This window comes from Elgaria multicarinata, chromosome 9 (genome assembly GCF_023053635.1).
Source record: "Elgaria multicarinata webbii isolate HBS135686 ecotype San Diego chromosome 9, rElgMul1.1.pri, whole genome shotgun sequence".
Lineage (NCBI taxonomy): Eukaryota > Metazoa > Chordata > Lepidosauria > Squamata > Anguidae > Elgaria > Elgaria multicarinata.
Window position 1 is genome coordinate 71,247,311 of NC_086179.1, and position 18,912 is coordinate 71,266,222.

Sequence of the window (18,912 nt, forward strand, 5' to 3'; positions counted from 1 at the left end):
ATATTATCGAGACTTAAATGTAGGCATCTGTGTTCCCATACAGTGTATTAAGCAAAGTGGATCCCATACAGTGTTTTAAGCAAAGTGGATCAACCTCAAGATATATTCCTATGAATTCCAGAAGCTAAGAATCAACTACAAGACAAAGATTGTCCTTTAATTTGATCAAATTATATTTGTAAACTGGCTGATGATGATATTGCATTCAGAAGGAAAAAAAATCCCTTTCATAGGTTTGACCTTTGAGCAGTAATTATGTAGATCTCTGTGGAAGTTCCATCATTAGCTATCTAGGCAGAATTGTTGCACCACAGTGGCTATCGAGAATATCTGTAAATACAGAACTCATCTGGTTTCTAATTTGAATGAGATGCTTGAAGAATTCATTAAGAAATTAATTGCCATCCACGCTAGATGGTATCACTACAACAGGGAAATCTAACAAACTCAAATAAAGTTGTGTGATTGCAAAACAAGAAATGATTGGCGTGACATTTTTAGCAACAGTACTAATTTTAGCAGCCTCGTGTTAATCTAAAATTCATTATGATTCCTCCAGATAATACATTTTAAATCACACTTGCCAACAGTAACTCTGCCAGCACTGAAATTAGTTCTTTTAGCAAACACTGACATTTTTCTCAGTATATTAAACAGTGAAATGGGACTAGGTTTGCTCATGGTCTCTTTGGCTCATGAAGCAAAAATTCTTGCAGTGTGCTCAAGGAGAGAATGCCTGATGTGAACAGAATTGTGACAAATGTTCTAGCATCCAGGTAAGTAGATATGTTGGAGAAATCTGTTGGGGGCAGGCGTTAAGTTCGATGAATTTTCCTAGGTTAAGCCTTAGGCTGCACTACCCACTTACCAAAGAGTAAACACCACAGAGGTCAGTGAGGCTTACTTCTGAGTTGACATGCAGAGGATCGTGCTTTTAAGTTAAGGTGCTTTTTGAATGGTGAGATATTTAAGTGCCAGTACTACAGGGTTTAATTTATTTTGGATGAAAGAGCACGGGAAACTTACAGTGTCTTTGTAGTATTTGAAAATGTCCAAGCATAGCATCATGTAAGCAAAGAGTAGAGATGTAACAGAAATCTGTTGGGGGAGGGGATTGAGTTCAATTATTTTTCCTAGGTTCAGCACCCTGGACTTCAATCCAGTTCTCGCTGTGGCACCTGACTTGGTCCCAAGCCATTTAAGGGCTTGAAGGCCAAACGGAGCACCTTGAATTGGGCCTGTAAACTCACAGGAAGCCAATTAAATGAATCGGCATAGGAGTGCTGAGATCCAAACACCCGCAAGTGTTCAAGCTGGTGCATTCTGTACCAGTTCAATTTTCTAAATCATCTTCGAGGCAGCCCTGCATAAAGTGCATTACAGTAATCTAGCCTGGACGCAACTAAGGCATTCTTTTGTTAAATCCATGGCAGTTTATTCCCATTGGCCAAGGCAGTCAAACTCATAACATCATTTTGCTATTTTTATGGTAGTTCCTGTATAATCAAGAATGCAGAGGAAAGACAAGAATATAAACTAGGAAGGTAAGTATGCTTCCCAATAAAGTTTCCCAATTTATAGGAAATGGGCTGACTGGGTGACTTTAAGAGAGTTTGGGGGCGAATTTTGAAATTAGCCAAACGACTAGACGACATTGCTGACTTTTCCCATGATTTGTACACATGATTCGCCAACAGCAATCACTATAATTAGGGTTGTACTTAAGCCAGCAGCCAGATCCTATGCATGTTTACTTACAAGTAAACATTACAGAGTTCAGTAGAAATATAGTGGTGCAGTGGAACTGGGGTAAACAGGGATGCAGCATAGGCTTCTTCTTTTTCTCATTAGCAGGGGACACTGGCATTATCTGTCACAAACACCCCTCAGGACTCACAGTTTCTTCTGAACTTAGCTGCAATACTCACAGTTGCTGGGGAGAAATTTATTTTCCCAGCAGCAGTACCATTGTAATGCAAGCTCTTTTGGGATGGCTGTAGGGATGGGAGAATCAGGGGTGCTCAGCCTCAGTGACATTCTTTGAACTCCACTTCAAAGCTCAGTTCTCCTGGCTCCCATTTTCATTTTCAACCTTTTCTTCTTCTTTTTGTTTGAATGGGAGAAGTCTGCATTTCGAAACGGTAAAATGTTCTTTTACGTCCACATTTTTCAAAAGTGCACACTTTTCCCCCACTGACAAAAGCACGAAAATGTGTACTTTTTTAAAAAAATAGTGCATTTTAAAGTGCACTTTTTAAAATAATAATAATAATAATAATAATAATAATAATAATAATAATAATAATGCATTTTTCAAATGTGATTGCCGGTTTGGAAATATGTAAGCTCCCCCCCCCCCCCCCGAAAACTGTGCTCCCATTCTTCTTCAAACTTGCAAACAGAAAAAGTTCTGATGATTTGCAAACTGAAAAGAAATACATTCCTGGTGGCTTGGTCTTGAACAAGCAATTAAGACCCATTAATTTTACAAAACACCTGCTCCTGGTGGAGATGAAAACCGCTAGAATGGTTTGTTGATATGGATCAACAACAGCTGCAAACTTTTTATTACATTTGTATCCCACCTTATTCCCTCCAAGTAACCCAAGGCAGTGTATGTAATCCTCCCCATCCTCTCTATGTTATCTTCATAACAACAGCCCTGTGAGGTAGGTTGGACTGAAAGGCTGTGACTGGCCTAAAGTCACCCAGTGAGCATGCAGGGCCGAGTGGGGACTAGAACCCAGATCTCCTGACTCCTAGTCCAACACCCTAGCCACTACACCATACTGGACTCTCCTTGGGGGTGTGGCTTTGAGAACTGTGATGATGAGTGCCTGCACTTCAAAATTTACCACTCTGCCACTACTTCTTAATCAGCATGCTTGGGATTGTGACATTAAGTATTCCTTAGGAAATGTATTTTACTGCTTAAGTGATCTGCTACCCAGAAAGACTCTTCAGAGATCTAGCTTATTTTAGCTAGCTATAATTTAAATAAATTGCATGAAAATTGTTAACTGATTTAACACCTATTTAACTAACTATTTATTTTTTCTCTAGATTAAAATATAGGCCTCCCAACCACCATCACCCTTTTGGGTTGTCCTCATACAACCTGCATTTCAGATCTTTGATCATCCCAGGAGCTCTCATTACACTTCATCAACACCTTTCTTTAAAAGTAACACACAAATTGCTGTGCTCCACATAAGGCCTTTTCCTGTGCTGATTTGAGACATAATATTAATTACTAGGCTTGAGCTATTAGAAATCTTGAACAATTATTTTTTTTAGAACCCCCACCTCTCCATATTTCTTCTTCCACATAATCATTGATGTAGGCATCAATCCTATACCCACAGATCTGATCATAAGATCTATTGAATTCAGCAGGCCTACTTTGATTTGAGTAGAATTGTATAGGACTGCAGAGTTATTCATTTTTATTCCATATGAACAGTGTGATCCTATATACATTTACACAGAACCAAATCTCATTGGGAAGTATCCAATGGGAAGTATCCAATGGGGCTCTGTGCTCCCCCTCATTCCGTTGTGCCAACAGGACCCACTGCTTGCACAATGCAGAGTTAGCACTTTGTAAAGGAACCCTGGAAATGAGCGGAAATGCTAGTTTCCAGATTCGGACGGGTCAGCGGAGCTTCCTTCTGTGAGCTCAAATGACCTACCTCGCTCCAGAAACTAGAGTTTCCAGTTGTTTCAGGTTGTGCATCAGCAGGATCCACAGATGTGCATAGGATACTGCCCAGTGTGGTCAATGGGGCTTACTCCCTAATTCATGGGTAAAGGATTCTAGCCTAATACCTTAACATTCAAACATGGCAGTGGTGACTGCCCAGTTACCTTCCATCTTATACTTGGGAACTGGTTCTTTATTCTGTGCATTCTGCTTTTTGTTTTGTTTTTTTACTGATTATGTAGGGTACTAAGGCTTTGTTCAGAGGAATTACACTGATAGTAATGTAGTGGGTTGGTGGGGGGAGGAAAAGCATTTGAGCAAAACTGACATAATTCCCCCCCCCAAATAAAAACAAGATCAATGCATATTTTTACATTATTTTCTTATAGGTATACCTTCTAGAAGTCTACAGCTCAACACATATACATAGCTAGGATTGCAGAGTGGCTGAAAGAGCAAGCTGTGATTTGGGAAGTCCCCAGTTCAAATCCTGCCTCTGTCATGAACTCACTCGGTGGCCTTACGCAAGCCACTTTCCCAGCATCTTCATCTTAATGCTTTGAACATTTCAATGTGCTTTACAAATTGTTGTTGCTGACCCACATATACAAAAGAGCTTGAGCAGGGAGCCCCCCCCTCCCCTGGGTGGGAGAACAAATAATAAGAACATGTAACTTATTCCATCATCTTTCTACAATGCCTTACTTTCTAAAGCACTTAGCTGATGCTGACTGACAGCAGTCAAAATGAAAACATGTCAAAACAAAGAATGCAATAGTCTAGGCCATCATGTAAAAATAAAATAAAAATGCAACTAATTTATTTTCATCAGCCCAACAAAAGTAGTTCTTATACTACATGCAATTTTAACTGAGCTTTTTCTAATTTCATGTTGGTGACTTTTCCCTAGCTCTACATTATCTTCTCACAAACTCTCCAGGCACACTATTAACTGCATGACAAAATAAAAGTCTTTGCCACCCTCCTAACACTCAAGAGAGAGGGAGTCAAGCAAGCCCCTTTTGGGAGGGAGTTACACAATACAAGTGCAACCTACAATGCAATAGTGCTAGAGTGTTTCCAATTCTGCAGTAGATTTGCAACCATTCTCCTGTCTATACATCCTATTTACCCTGTGGTGGCTGCACAGTGGTGCTATATTGATTGTATGACTCAGCTGCCACCTTGCAGCCACCACGGGGCATTTCCCTGAAGCTGCAGATTTTAAAATTTGGGGATTTACCACAACTTTTTGCTTTGCTGTAAGGTCACCACCATCTTCCCACTGTATGTCATTTCAGTAACCTCATTTCGGCTTTAGACCGGGGGCATTTCGGGGGTGGAGTGCAACCACTGTTAGGTCTCCAGAAGGGTGGGAAGGCAGGGCGGGCCCTGAAGTGACGCCATGAAGACACCCCCATATTATGGGTTAAACTACACATTATGTCAATTGGTTAGCATGTATCTCTGTGTTAAAGTAATATATAGATTACTGTAATGCATTTAATGTTTTTTATTAATCTTTTTTCCTTTCAATGTGAATTTAGCAAAGCAAACAGAAAACAAATTGTGAAAATAAAAAGAACAGAAAATTACATGCATAGAAATATCAATATTCCATCAAGTACAACATTCTTTAAAAAGGGGGGAGGGAGATTATGCATCCGTTTCAAGAAAAGCAGACCAAATATTCATATATGTATCCATTCGTGAGTGGCGCCTCTGTAATGCATTTTACGTTGGCCTACCATCGTACAAGGTCTAGAAGCAACAGCTAGTTCAGAATGCAGTGGCTTGGGATGTGCTAATCACTACAGCATGAGCTCACCAAAGTTTTCTGACTTCCACCTTGAAAGTCATTCCAACTCGAGCTCATATCTGATTGTGAGTTTGTTTGTTTTTTACTTTCTGCATGAGAATCTGTGGCTATTTTCAAAATGTACACATCAGTTGTGTGCATCTTTGAAATGTACACTTTCTTCTCCCATAGATTAAGGCATATTTGTGCACAAAAGTATGTATTTTCAAAAGTATGTATTTTGTTCATGGGCACTTCTCAAATATACACATGCTCTACAGTTGTTGTTTTTTTAAAAAAACAAAGACCAGCCTCAGGATAAGCTACATGTTACATGTTGTTTGAACCTTTCTCTTACATCTTTATAGAATGCACTTGTTGAAGCAAGGCCTTCTCTTGTTATTTGATTCTAACATTAGTATTTCATTTTTATATGCCCTGAACAGTGTGAGTCAAGCACCAGCCAGTGACCTGCTTTTATGGAAGTCATTCCCATTTCCTCTCACCCTTTGTGCTGTGCCCACAGTTCTGTGTTATTATCCAGTTTCATTATCTTACTGTCTTTTCCTCCCCTCCATTTCTTCCTAGCGATGAGGTAATCACTATAAGCCCCATGCTTGTTGCCATTAAATTTTAAAAAAATCATTATTAGCAAGTCAGGGTCATAAAGACGAAATCATCTACATTTTCAAGAAGCATTCATTCTATTGATCTGGATGTTATTGATTCCAGTGGAAGATCTCTAAGGGGACAAACAGATGGATGATAAAGAAGCAATTTTGACTGTATCTTACAACAAAGCATTACTTCTATTCCTTTGTAAAGTAGCTGTGCTGCAGATGAGCTATATTACAGATGATTCTACACAATAAACTCAGTGAACATTTAAGGGAAACATTACCAATATATTGGGCTAGGTGGGAACTCAAGATAAGCAATATGTGAGAGCAAATTCACGGTAGTTACAAGAATTTTGCTTCCTAACACTTGGGGGGGGGGGGTCATGGCCCATTTATCTGAAATAGTAGTGAGGAACCAGACTACTTTGTGGCTCATTCCTGCGGGCTTGAAGATGTCAGAGAGTAATGCCTGTCCCTGCCCCCCGCAAGCCCTGTCCCCTCCTCCATAGCCACATGACTCTCCCCAAAGCCCTGCCCCCTGCCCTAAGTGGGGAGTTCCTCTGTGCAGAGAAAGGTATGGTGCATTCACTCCTGCCTCTCTCTGTGTGTGTTTTTTCCCCCGCTGCTGAGAAATTCACGGAGCAATTGCTCATGCCTCTCTTTGCATAGAGAAAGGGCTGCCCTCTGAGTGTAAGAGAAAGGCTGCCTTTCCCTTGCACCGGGAATCCCTGCTGTTCTTTCTGATCAGAGATCAAAGATAAGAGCAGAGTTTCATTTCCCAGTACAGCCTTTCTCTAGCACTGAGGACCTTCTCTAGCCTGTATTTAGCACACAGGCAGGATGTTCCCCATCCCTGGTTTTAACTGATAATTGCCAGTGACTATGGCCAATCACTGCTTAGGCTGGACATCTAGCTAACCCATTGGAATTGGAATTGGACTAGGAAGCCCTGGCTTCATATTATGTCTCCTGCAGAATTATTCACAGGATCAGATAGTTCAGTGGGTCATCTAAGTATTTTGCTCCTTGTGGTCCCCAATCCTGCCTTATCTACCTCAGCTTCAACCCTTGGCACACTTGTTCCCAAATCCTAGTGACTTTCCTCTGCTTCCCCTACCCTATTAAATGTTTGACATTATTTCCTAACTTTCATGCATGGACTTTTGAGTATTGCTGTGCTTTGATCTTATTCTCCCCCCCCCCCGGGCCGGCTTCAATCTTTTTAGCCCAGGTCACATGTTTTCTAGGGGGAATCCGCACGTCGTTCTCAGGGCGCTTCCATCCGCCCCCAGTGCACCCTGAAAACGATCGTGTAACTTGCCTGTAAAAGAGCCGAGGAAGAAGCGTCCTTGCTGGTGCCTTCGGTGCCGCCGCCCAACTCCCTCCTCGCCAGCTGGGATGGAGAGCTCTGGGGAGCTCTCCGAACCTGCCGGCAAGGAGGGAGTTGGGTGGCGCCGGCAAGGATGCTTCTTCCTCGGCTCTTTTACGGGCAAGTTACAGGATCGTTTTCGGGGTGCACTGGGGGCGGATGGAAGCGCCCTGAGAACGATGTGCGGATTCCCCCCTAGACACCTCTCAAGTATTACACTAGCTTCCCCATTATTATTTCCATGACCCTAACCTCCCAGTTATTAACATCACACAAACCTGAATTTGTTCCCATGCTAAATATTCTACATTAAAAGAAAAACAGGAACAGCACATGTCAAGTATATTTAACATATAAGAAATGGCTATATAATGGGTTGGATCGAGACTGAGTCCTACTCAGAGTAGACCCATTGAAATGAATGGAGCTTAAGTTAGCCAGGACTAAATTAAGTCCTACTGATTTCAGTGGGTCTGTTCTAAGTATAACTATGTTTTGATCCAACTCAATATCAGTAGTAAATTGTGCCATGTGCTAGTTATTTTATTTTTAAAAAAATACACTGCTGCACTAAATGCATGAGAAACTCAAGCACTTAAAGTTGCACACCTGGCTGTCTTGCTGATTCTACCTTAGAAAATTTTGTATTCTCTACTGAGGTTTAGTGAAGAATCTATGAGTATAATGGTTCCATTTATAATGGGCACGGCTCTTTATTATGCAAAGTTATTAAAATTGTGATGTCAAAAAAGGTGGGAAAAGAGGAATCTACAGCAGCCTCAATTAACTGTAGAAAGGTTAGTTAGAGCAAAGCCATTCTGAGACTGCAGAGAGAGAGAGACTTGAAAGTGGAAAGCTATAGCTGTGTCAGTGATCAATATAATATGTGGAAATGCTTGGTTAGACTCTTGCCATGGGTCTGAAATCAAGGAGTTCATTCTTTGATCTGAAATCAAGGAGTTCATTCTTCAAACTAATTCCTTTTGTCCTATTTCGACGAGCTAAAAACTGTTTTTTGTAATTTGGCACAATACAGAATTGCCTATATCAGTATGGAAAAAAGTGCCCTCTATTGAGAATTAAATTCACTTGCCAGCATGCACAATGCTGATTTCAGTGTGCCTCAGATTGTGACACTTATTAAATTCAAACAAAATGTTTATTATACTGACTCACTTTAATAAGTATTTGGCATGCAATCCTATACATGCATACACAAATATACACCCCATTGAGTTTAGTGGGGCTTACTCCCAGGAAAGTGGATCTATAGGATTGCAGCCCAATTAATTATTATTAATTATTTACAGTGTAAGGATTTTATATTTGGGGTGGTAATGAAAAAATCCAAATCACAGAAGCATGAAAAAAACAGTGAAGTCCAGCTGTTTGGACAATCCTTTTTGGCAACTCTAGCCTCAGCACTCCAAACATGAAACCTATTCCGTGTCTCTTGGCTATGTACTTCTGCAGTCATGCATGCAGTTTTAAGATTCTTGCCATACAGCACAGGTGCTACATAGGTCATCATCAAAATGTTTACTGCTCAGGCTGTTATGCAACATTATTTTAATCAACTTAATTTTATTTACATTCCTTTTGTAAAGGTATTGGTTAACCTTTGCTTTTGGTTAACGTTGTTGTAATTGGATGGGCAAATCATTCTATTTTGGGGTCAGTTGGGCACATGTTCACTCAAAATTCCCATGTCTGCATTTATCTGCATTTTTTTTAAAAAAAATATCCACATGGAAATTTCTATTTAAATATGCGCATTTTAAAATGTACACTATGATGTCAAAATAAATTGACATCGTAATGTATATAATTTTCTGAAATGAAAAATGTACATTATTTTCTCATGCTTTAAACCATTTTCTGTCACACTGTGCATTTCTAAACATCTTTCCTCTCAAAATACTTATTTTTAAGTGCATTTTGATACCTTTTTGAGCTGAAAACTGTAGGAACATTCAGAAAGTGCAAAAGCTACAGATAACAATGTTAAGTTCCACACATTCATCCAGGAGGTGCAAATCAGGTGAATGCATAATGGAGTTTGCAGAGATCAAAATCTCAAAGCATCCCCATGTAAGCACCTAAAGTTTTCCAGGCACTGCACAAATATTTAGATATAGATGCATTCCTCACCCACAGCCCAGTACAGAAGGAAAAGGGGATGGGAGGGAACATGAAAATAAGCAAAATCAGGACCAGATAGAGTGAAAAAGAGAGACTGACCGTGTAATCCTATACAGGCCCTCAGCTATACAACCACTGGATTGCGTCTCATTATTTTCTAACCTGCATTTTCCATGGTTCGCTTCTGCTCAAAGAGCATTACACTGCAGCAGCCCTCCCTCATCTCAGCCCCTCCACCCAGTGCCTCCCCTGCTTGTTATGAGGCATTTGTTTAAGTTACTCTGACATGGGAAGGAATAGATGCGGGCAGGGAAATGTGTTTACTTGGAAATAAGTTTCCCCCGCGCACGGGGTGGTGGTGGTACAACTCCACTCCCACCCCCACTTCTGCAAGGCCGACGCTTTTAGTCCCCCAATGATACATTACCATGATCCGATTTAAAAGACACCAAAGGCACTGTAAATCACAAAAGTCGAGGCAAATCGGCACCTACAAATATGCGCATCTTAGGGCATTTAAACTGGTGGAGCAGCAAATCGAGGGCTGCGTCATGTGATGAGCAATGGGGAAAGGCGCAGCACAGGCGAGTTATAGAGCCCATATAGATGTAGCCCAGGTCTACTCAAATGTAGGCCCCGTTGTGTTAGTGGGACTTACCGATAGCTAGGTGAGCATAAGTTGCAGCCGTAAAACAAAACCAAGTTAATTTGGAAGTCCTGCTGTGAAACGCCTGTAGGTGTGAACAAAGGAGGTGAATATGGCCAGAATTACACACAGCAGGATATGACTCTTTGAAAAAAGTTTGAAAACTGTATGTGGAGTGTGTCTTGTGCCCCAACAGTTGTCACTACTGTTATGAACCATTTTAAAGCAGTAGTGCAGATCCTGTCCATGTGTCGATAAGCTAGTGTGTGTAGGGTGGGAAGAAGAGAGACCCATTTCATGCATTTTTGTTAGGATCACAGCAATGGACTCCCAAAATTATTAGTGTTTCATTGCCGACCAAGCACTGGAAAACAGAGTTTCTACTAGGGATGTGCTCCGCTTCTAATCAGACCGGCGAATTAGAAGCGGAGCGGGGGGCTTCGCCTGCCCTTAAGGCGGAGGCGAAGAGGATTGGGGGGCCGGCGGAGCGTGGCGAAGAGGATCGAGGTGAAGGCGGATCCTTCGCCTCGATCCGGAGCTCCGCCGGAAAGGTAAGTGGGTTTTACCGGGCCCTGCCACAGTCGCTGTCACCCATGCGGCGACAGCGGCAGGGCCCGGTAAAAAAACCCCTCCTCTCCCTTACCTGTGTCCATCCGCGGTCCGTTGGCTTCTTCAATTGAGCCCGCGGTTCAACCAGGAAGTCTAGGCTGCACTTGCAGCCCAGACTTCCTGGTTGAACCGCGGGCTCAATTGAAGAAGCTGACGGACCGTGGATGGAGGCAGGTAAGGCCCCCCTCCCCCTTGGTCCCTTACCGGGCTCTGCCACCATCGCCACACGGGCGGCGACGGCGGCAGGGCCCAGTAAACCCCCCCACCCTTCTCTCCCGGCCTTACCTGGCGCCACTCCCCTCCACTGTGGAGCTCCGATTCGGAGCCGGAGCTCCGCGGCGAAGAGGAGCAGAGTATGGGTGGAGTGGGGGGTCCGTGCACACCCCTAGTTTCTACTACATTCACAGAACCATTTGAAAAGAAAGCCTAAAGAAGTGCAATTATCGAACACAAAATAAAATGACTCTTTCCAAAAATACACAGCAATTTGTATAAATATTTAGACAGATGTGGGAAATATAGTTGATCTAAATTGTAGAATATATTGCAGGAAGAGCAAAGTTCTATGGCGGAAATATGTTCAGAACTTCATGCAAATAGAATCAGCTGTGCATAACACAAAGCACATAACTCAAGGGCTTTTGAAGAGTGGGGCTGTACAGAATGGAACCTTCTGGACAAAACAACAGATTTCTTTGCCTTATTAAATTGAAAGGAATTGTTTTCTTCCTAAGCAATGACCCCATATCAAACTTCAAATTAAACCATTTGAAATCTTTTTTTCAAGAATTTTTTTTTCAAGAAGGGATTTTTACTTATCAGAGTTCATTTCCATTTTATTGGTATCAACATTTCAACAGGATTGGTGCTTTGATAGCTAATCAAGCAGCCTCCATTGATTTGTGATATAGTGTAACATTTAAATTATGCTAGCTTTCAAATACCGGTATATCCAGAAACTTAACTTCACTCAAACATAATGAAGTGATTGATGGGCTAATGAGATGTCATCTAAAGTTTCAATTTTGTTGTGTAGCTAAACTCTTAATTTTCGGGTGAAGGGGCCATTCTGTTTTGATGAAATTCCATTTTCTGAAGTCAACAGCTTCATATATAACTTCCTAAGTAGTCCCTGACAGCAACCTGCTGGCATTTTGCTGCCCAATATTTGGCCAGTCCCATGAAGCCTGTTTGCAGTAGTCAAGTCTGGAGCTCCTAGAACATGGATAGAGATGTATGAATTTTGTTAAAACCATTCTGCCTGTGTTTTACAGATTGTCAAGCAACTTTCATTCCATCATCCACTCCTTAACAGAATTAGATTTCATATACATGTCATTCCTGTTTGCAAATGCACAGTGCATTGCAGAATATGCAGGTCAGATTCAAAGTAATTCAATCTCCTTTGAACCCATTGCAGATTAATCAGACATCCTTAAGCATGAATGACTTACTTTTCCAAGGAAAGGCAGAACAGGCCTACTAGCCAAAGCTAGGAAAAGGCACTTCTTCTAGTTCCTCCTGCTACCTGAGATTCTAAAGCAAGGGGGGGGCAACTTTGGAGGACCTGGAAGGCAATGTTTGCCCCTTGGAATCATTGTCCAATTGCCACTAAATTTCAGTGGCAATTCTGTGGTGAGACTAAAAAACCCATTTTCGATTTAAAACAATGTGCAGGGGAACTGTGTACCTTTTTTTAATGATACATTGAGCTCCCAAAGCTCTGGGCAGCACAATTTTACATCAAAACAAAACCCATGCTCCTCATGTGCCTTGAAAAAAAAAGTGGAAATGCAGCCTCCTGTCCTCCTCAAAATTGAGTGGCCATTCAGTGGTGATTGCTATTTGGGATACATCATGGACTGCAAAAAGGATTTGGGGGGGGGGGGGGTCATGAGGCCCGTTCCTGCTCAGAAGATCAATGTTGTGAACCTGGATTTATTTATTTATTTATTTATTTTATTGCATTTATATGCTACCTTTTTTTTCCCTCCAAGGAACCCAAGGTGGCATACATTATCCTCCTCCTCTCCATTGTTATCCTCACAACAAGAACCCTGTGAGATAGGTTGGGCTGAGAGTCTGTGATGGCCCAAAGTCACCCAGTGGGCTTCCATGGCTGAGTGGGGACTAGAACCTGGATCTCCTGACTCCTAGTCCAATGCTTTAGCCACTACACCACACTGGCTCATCCAATGTTAGTCTAAATTAAGTCCCATTCATTTCAGTGGCTTTACTTTAAATAGGACTAACATTGGATATAAACCTGAGTCTTCCAGGGGAATGCAACCTTGTCCAAATCTGGCTGCACTCATACACTCAAATCAGGTAATTCACCAACCAACCAACAGCCTCTTACTTGATGAAAACTGCAACCCTGTACACACTTACCTGGGAGTAAGTCTGAACTCTCTGGGGAGTCTATTCCATAGCTGGAATGGTGCTGCCAAGAAGGCCCTTTCCCTCATGGCCACTCAATCTCACTTCACTTGGAAGAGGGACATAGCAAAGGGCCATTGAAGATGAATTAGGGGCATCCTTTTAGTGGGCAAAAACGGTTCAAAACTGAATAATTTAATAATAAGCAACTAGAAGCACAATCCTGTGAGTAAGAAAGTTCATTTTAGTTCAATGGGACGTACTCCCAGATAAGTGTCTTTAGGATTGAAGCCTTGATGTTGCAGCTCAAGTTAAAACTTATTTCAGAAAATTGCAATCACACTGTACATCTAGGAAAATACCACCTCTGACCTGCCCTGGTGCAAGGTACATGCCATTAAATTCAATTTAAACAGATGTTTGCAAAGCTCTGTGTTTTATAGTACTGTTGGCGTTGTGATAGTAAACTCATTTGATCCCACTTTTTTTTAGTTTTAGACCCTTAGAACTGTTTATGGTGAAAATATTATAAAAAAAAATTTTTTTACAATGTAAGACAGCCTATTATGACAGTTCTAATGCTAGTAGTGTTTCTTTTTATGGATTTAATCTCCAACTTGAAATGTAGTACATTCTTCCAATTCAGAACCAGAACACCACTTCAGGTCTAATTAAGGTGAAAGTCAAATCGATTTTAGGGTAGAGCGGTATACAAGAAGCTTCTTGGTTGCATTCAAGCTCATATGGATTAATGGTCGTGTATTTTAAGTGCGTTTGTTCCAATCAATTTAATAAAAATTGGGGATATATGAACTGTAGTACAGGGGTGGGAAGATGGTAGATCTCCAGAATTTTGGGCGTCAACTCCCAGAAGTCCCTGTCAGTATGGCCAATGGTCAGGAATGCTGAAAAGTGAAGACTAAAACATCTAGAGATGTACTTTCTGTCCACACCTGCTGCAGAAGAATAAAAACACATATGTTGCGAAACATGGGGTTGGGGAATGCAGCTGCCCTCTGTTTCCATAAATGGCACCCTGGCCATGAGCCTTCTTAATTTGAAACACAGTGCAATTCTACGCATGTCTATCTAGAGGTAAGTCCCATTGAGTTCAATGGAATTTACTTCCACATAGAGATGAACAAATCCTTTTGTTTTGTTTTCCATAACACTCACATTTTTTTCATTCACAAGTTCATTCTATCCTGTTCCTGCATCAGTTTGTAATTTATTTTTAATTTGTGATATATATATATATATATATACACACACACACACACACACACATCAAAACTCATAAGCATTTTCATGTACACACAGAATTGTACACAATTTTATATGCAATGTTCCCTAGTATATACATTTTTCTATTCCGTTTTTCCTAATGTACACATTTGTCTACTCCATTTCTCCCAATGTACATCTTTTTGTACACTACTTCCTCTAATGTACACATTTTGTACATATTGCATGATTGGAGAATTTTAAAAATATGTACAGTATGCATTGCAAAATTTAGAGAAGTGCAAAAACGGAAGGATAATTGTGTTCTGGTCTGGGAAGTGCATATTAGGTCAAACTGCAAACCAAGCCAATTTTTGTCCCCTTCTCTCTACCTAGGTACGTTTTATAGAATTGCAACCACATGGATCAGCACACACACACACACACCTCAAAAGTGTTTCCAAATGTAGACTTTCTCTGTGTAATAAAACATCTTCATGTATATGCATGTCTTCTGTATTTGTACTTGTAAAATGTGTTGGCTACTTAGTGTCAATTTAAGTACAAGCATATGACAACATGTCCAGAAAGTTATGTTAAACAGCACAAATCTTGGTAATGTACATTAGCATTCTGCTTCCTGGAGTGGCTGAAGATTGAATCTGAGCCACGCATCTGTAGGCTTTAAAATTCATAATAAAGTCTGGCAGATAAAGCTAAACTGATTATGCTTCCTTCATTCTTTTTTCCCCTGGATTTGTTTCAGATTTCTACGGGTAATCATGGTTTATCTTTTTTTCCCCTTTAATTATTCTTTTTCAAATGGCAACTGTGTGAATGGAATAATGAGCATCCATTTGAGGAAGCTATCTGAAAATGACATCTTTTTTTGCACAAAATCAAACAGCAGTTCCCCCTAATGTTAACAGTGGCAGAGAAATTCACATTTAAGATTGGGAGGAAAAGTTGATGTGTAATTTTAAGGACTGACAACCCCCCCCCCCCCATAAAGTATCCTTTGAGAATACAAGACTGTGTAGAATTGGGGCAGGGAGGTTTTGAGGAAAAAATATCCAATATTCAAAAGTCCTGTTCCAGCAAATTTTCAGGATTCATTATGAAATTTATGTATTTGTTTGTTTATTATTGCATAAATAATGCTTCCATATTTTATACTTTAATTGTATTTTATGGTTTTAATTTTTGTGGATCACCCAGATATTGGGCAGTATAGAAAATAAATAAATAAATAAATAAATAAATAAATAAATAAATAAATAAATAAATAATCCAAGAGGGGAATCTGGGGAATGAAAACAGAAGGAGGGGCTGAAGCTCATTGGTAGAGTACATGCTTTGCATGCAGAAGGGCCCAAGTTCAATTCCCAAATCTCCAGAGTTGGGAGGTCCCCAAACAAAACCTTAGAGACAATACTGTGTTTGATGGACAAATGGTCCTAAGAGGCATAGTGACGATGAGCCCTAGCAGAAATTAAACGCTAGTCTTACATGGTTCTAAGAGACATTTTAATGTCTGTGTCCTAGTGAAGACACAGGCTAACTCACCCAACTGCCCAATATCAATTAGACTTCTTTCATTTTAATTGCACTCATCATCCACCATTTCTCCAAGGAGGTCCTCTAGTATACAGGACATAGGATCACAACATTCCTCTCAGACTAACAGTCATTTCCACAAAGCCTTCCATTAAGCTCCATAGCTGAACTAAAACTAAGCAATGTCCAACACTATCCATCTCATACCACATGTGCTCTCCCCTAAGAGAAGATATTAAACCATACACATAATGGCTTTGATAGGCATTCATGTCGTTTTGAATTTTTTAACAAGGATGCATTTCAGATTCTCATTACTTATTTTTGCAACTCACACCATCATAATTGACTGTGAGGTCCAACGTTCTTGGCACCAATTGGAGAAGCATTTGACTCTTTGTAAATACCAAAAATCCCTCAAGCAAATAAATAATAATTAAATAATGGTCCCTATCTAAGCATGCAAAGCCTGCTAATTATAAAAATTTACCCTGCCTGTAATTGTTGCCTTAGAGAATTGTGTCTACCTGAGCCCTTTCAGAATTTCAGCAGCTGCTGATTTCTCTTCAAAGGAGGAACATAGACAATTTGTCACCGTTGGTGACCTGCCTGAAGAATGACTTTCATTGTTTTGTTGAGTTAGTCAGTAACTTTCCATTTACGTAAATGAACTGGGGATGAAGGCTCTTTGTACTAACACTCAATGTCCTTTAAAGAACCTTCTGTAGGCTCTCTCCTGACACATCTGCAAGTCCTTTTTTTTACTTCATAAGGAAGATATTTTAATGAATATAGCACATGTAGAAAAGAGGGATGATACATCATATACCTGTCCTTTCTGACCAGCCCACTTGCTTGAGTATGCACTGTCATTCCAAATGGTTGGGACACAAGTTGTTATATATATGATGTTTTGTGCTAGAACTCCCAGAATTTCTGGCCATTGGCCATGCTGGCTGGGGTTGATGGGAGCTGAAGTCCAAATCATCTGGAGGGTACCAAGTTGGGGAAGGATGTCATAGGGCATATCTACACACATCAGTATTGGTTCTTTATCCTAAAATAACTGTTAGGGCTTCCCACAATGAAGATTGAGAGTTATAGTTTGGTGAGTGTGCTGACAGAGATCCCTATCTTACCCGGGGCTGACACTGTCATGAGGCAAGGTGAAGGAATGTACTTCAGGCAGCACTGTAGGGATAGAAGATAGATGGAGGAGGCTGAATGAACTGGTGGCTGAATGGTGCAGGTTGAGTACTTAAAGTGTTAGACCTAGCAGAGGGGAAACCATTTCAGGGGGTTCTGGGTGAGGACACTGAGGCCACAGCTAGACCTAAAGTTTATCCTGGGATCATCCAGGGTTCGCCCCTGCCTGAGCACTGGATCCCCTGTGTGTCACCTAGATGAACAGGTTTGACCCCTGGACAATCCAGGGATAAACCTTAGGTCTAGCTATGGCCTGAAGCTCTGCTTCAGGGAGAAAAACGTCTTCAGCCTGTACTGATCACACATCACACAAACATATTTCCCATCATTTCTTGGAAAAGCCAATCACTGTTAAACTACTTTGTCCATAGGGCAGATTGGCCCATAGTAATTCATTCTTTTCTAGGTTTAGTAATGGTTTCATCTGTAAGAATGGGAAATGAATTTTTCACGATGATTCATCAAGCCTATTCATTGGTCACACAAGGTAATAAATTCCCTGCATGGAAACTGATTCTAATGGATATAGGTAAACTATCTCTCACCAACTGGCAGCACTCTATCCCTTCTGCATAAAGAAATGGTGAAACTATCATAAAAAGGCATTGATAAATCAGCTTGCATAAGATTAGTGCTGTTAACATATCTGCACTCAAGCTATATAGTAGTCTGATTTTTACCTTATTTGTGCTGTAATAAAATCACCATGTAAATTTACCACATAGATTTTAAATGGGGAAGATCTCATTGGAACGCTCCCTCACAGGGTAAGAACTGGCACCTCTAAGCATTTTAATCATAATCAAATTGTATCAGAACAAGATAGATGTAGATAGGAAAAGCAAATACCAGTTCTCACTATGGCCAGAGCTACACCAAGCTGGTTATAACACTTTGAAAGTGGTTTGAAAATAGTATACGTAATGTGTCATGGGCCCCTACAGTTGTCAGTGCACTTCACTGCAAGTGGAAAAGGCAGCATGGAATAAAGACACAGACACCAGTGCTTGGATTAAAAACTAGGGCCTCTTTATTTAAATAAGGGAACTTTACCCCTCCCTGGATCTGCATGTGAAAGTGCGGGAATCTATTATACCCTTTCTTCAGGCACCTAGCCTGCCCAAAAGGGCGAACCACTCCTTTGAACACAGGGGTCGGGTAAACCCAGCCCCTTCTTCAAGCTACACTTCAGTGTATGGGGGATGGGGACGGCCTGCATCATCCTCACTCAGGGCTGCAGAGCTCTAAGTAGATGAGACAGGAGGGTCCCCAAAGGCACACCATATCCTGACATGAAGCTGCAAAGCCCCGAGGAGCAGGACCTCCGGATATGCCAATCACCACAAGGTGCCAAAGGGCTCACCGTCCCTATTGTAATAGTGTGCAAATTCCCGCACACCCGGCAACCAATCTAATTCACCTATTTACTCACCCTCTGGTAATGGTAATTCCAGTATGATAAAAAGTCCTACTCAACCCCTCCTCCAAAGCGGAGGGAGGGTGGGAGCCAAGCTTTGGCAGGGCAGGCCTTTATAGGATCTGCCCTGCCCACATACCATTGCACGTGCAGCGTCTTTCTTCCTCCCCCTCCCCATCCACAAAAGTACCCCCCAAGCCATTCCAGCTGGGCAGAGAATGGGCATACAGTTATAAAGCAGT

General features: G+C 41.1%; 1 protein-coding gene across 2 annotated transcripts in view; it reads right to left on the reverse strand.

The window, feature by feature from the left end:
- The window catches only part of GRM8 (glutamate metabotropic receptor 8), a 572,661-nt gene that overhangs the window by 179,149 nt on the left and 374,600 nt on the right, over positions 1-18,912 (reverse strand). The window lies entirely within an intron of this gene.